Source organism: Ascaphus truei, chromosome 5, assembly GCF_040206685.1.
Source record: "Ascaphus truei isolate aAscTru1 chromosome 5, aAscTru1.hap1, whole genome shotgun sequence".
In the NCBI taxonomy this organism is placed as follows: Eukaryota; Metazoa; Chordata; class Amphibia; order Anura; family Ascaphidae; genus Ascaphus; species Ascaphus truei.
Genome location: NC_134487.1, coordinates 130,112,963 through 130,115,844, shown reverse-complemented (window position 1 = coordinate 130,115,844; position 2,882 = coordinate 130,112,963).

Below are 2,882 nucleotides of genomic sequence, written 5' to 3'. Positions count from 1 at the left end.
CTCCTGCTACGACGAGTAGTTCTTACTGTTGTCAATTAATATATCCATGATTCATTAATTAAATAATATGCAATTTGTCATATTACATAGTAATTTAAATTATTAAAGATAAAAACCGCAAACACGACCTTGAAATACAGAAAAAAAAAATATTGAAAATGTAATATGTAACTATGAGTCGCTATTAGTAACTATCTACATGATGGATGATGATAAAGGAAAGTAGATGCAATTTAGCATATTGCATATGAATTGGAAACAAAGGCCATTAACACAGCCTTTACATAAAAAAAAACTTTATTAATATAATTTAACAACTAAAAATGAGGTGTAAGATTAACTATGTCTATGATTCATCTGATTGATTGGAATCAAAGACCATTAAGGCAGCCTTCTCTTGAATAATAATAGTGACCATGATTAACAACGTAGCCACAAAAACAAAAAAAGGGGACTGAGGGAGGAGGGTAGGTTCAGTAACAGTAAAACTGCAGAAGGACCAAAGCCGTAGTGTTCAAAATATGTCAGAGGAAAAGGCCAAGTAGAAAGCAGCAGAAACAGAAAAAAAACGTGGATTTTGATGTTTGAAAAGGAGATATCCTAAGTCAGTGCTTTTTAACCGGGGTTCCTATGAACCCATGGGTTCCCCGGCATCCCTAAATGGTCCCCTGCAATTGTCAGGTCATTTGAAAATTGTACTAAATACAGAAGAATTTACAATGTATCTGATCTCAGACGTTCTATTGGAGAGGGTTGGGGTTCCTTACAATGCGTCTGATCTCAGACGTTCTATTGGAGAGGGTTGGGGTTCCTTACAATGCGTCTGATCTCAGACACGCTATTAGAGAGGTTTGGGGTTCCTTACAATGCATCTGATCTCAGGCACTCTATTTGAGAGGGTTGGGGTTCCTTACATTGCATCTGATCTCAGTCAGGCTGTTAGAGAGGGTTCGGATTCCTTAGAATTTCAAAATATAATTATAGGGTTCCTTAACCAAAGAAAAAGGTTGAAAAAAACTGTCCTATAAAAACTCAACTCCGATAGTAAGGGATTGTGTAACATCCAACACATCATCATGATGAACAATCGGTGATGGTGGACCACAACACAACCCCAAACATAAAAAAAACATCTAGTGCAAAGAGTATCAGAAGCTAGTTGTTACGTTTGCGTACGTTGCTTGCTACTGTCCTGGAGACAAACCCACAAGGCAAAGGTGGGGAGTATAGACCGACCCGTAACCTGAGTCTTCAATGAGTAAAAATAGTGGGGTCCGGTTCCGGAGTCAGGGCTGGGTGCAGCGGCTTAGTTCAGGTCACAGTTCCAAGCTCTGGGCAGGAGAGAGGCAGAATGGTCGAGGTCATGGTTCCTCCATATATATTTAACTCAAAAATGCTGGGTGCACTCAAATACAACAGACTATATAAAAAATAGGAGAAAGTATACTTAACAGAAATAGAGGTGCACACAGAGGGACAGGGAATGCCAAACCAGTCCAGCAAATATACAACAAAGAAAGGGTCCACACTGCAGCACTCTCCAGATGAAGAAATAAATGTATTGAAACATATTGCAACCAATGCATGTTTCGGACCCACACGGTCCTTTCTCAAGAGCTTGAAAAAGGACCTTGCGGGTCCGAAACGTACATTGCTCTAGGGGGCGTTGGTTGCAATATGTTTCAATTAATTTATTTCTTCATCTGGAGAGTGCCGCGGACCGTTTCTTTGATGTATATATATGTGTGTGTGTGTGTGTGTGTATATATATATATATATATCAATCAAATGGAAATATTACTGTATGCTCATTTGCATGTCTTAGACAGGTCTGCAATCCTGTCTTTCACCATAATCACTCAGCCCACAGTGCTTCCACTGCAGCAAGGGATTCTGGGAAATGACATGCAAATGAGCACACATTGCCCCCTTTTGCTTCAAAACCATTTAACATGGTCCCCTATAAGCTTAGGGGACCATGTTAAATGGTTTTGAAGCAAAAGGTGGCATTGTGTGCTCATTTGCATGTCATTTCCCAGAATCCCTTGCTGCAGTGGAAGCGCTGTGTGCTGGGTGATAATGGTGAAAGGCGGGGTTGCAAACCTGTCTAAGACATGCAGATAAGCATACAGTAATATTTCCATTTGCTATATGCTTTGCTGTTGAGGGTTTTTGCCACTTTTTTTTACCCACCATAACTTAACTAAGTATGGTGAAACCTATTCCTGCTTCATTTTGCAAAGCCAGTATAACCAACCCCCCACTGATGAAACTCATTAAGGTCAAAACAGTGTGAGGCCCCGCTGGCCGGGGCTGGGGGTGCAAGCCCTGCAACTTTGATGGAAGAGAAAGCGCTTTTGTGTTGCTGATAACAGAAAGATTAAGAAGATGCAGAGGAGAAATGCTGTCCAGTTTGCCCTGCGTGATGATACCCGGATGGATCGCCTGAACTTCAGTCGGTTGGTGTTACAGAAGTTATTTGGCCTCAGCCCCATGGAATTGGACTATATCTTTGAAGTGACACCAAGTAAGTGTTAGCAAGTGGTTTTTGCAAACCCAGCTGCACATGAGCAATGTATGAAGCTGTATTCCCTGCTTAAGAGGGAGGGGAAGTTGGATAAGATTTTCTTGGAGGACCTGACTAATAGGACCAGGAAAAATGTTTTTGTGGCGATGTACAATGAAAATGTAAATACTGAGGATGTAGCCTTTTGGCTTAAACAGTATTGTGCTGTGGTGTACGAGAAGCCAGAAAGGTGTGTGGATGAGGACCGCATTAAAACCGGTGTAATGAAGTACATTGTGCTTCTGAAAGAGGACAAAGAGACATTAGAGCTGGTACATATACCGAATGCGATACATATTGGGCAATTGCATGGATC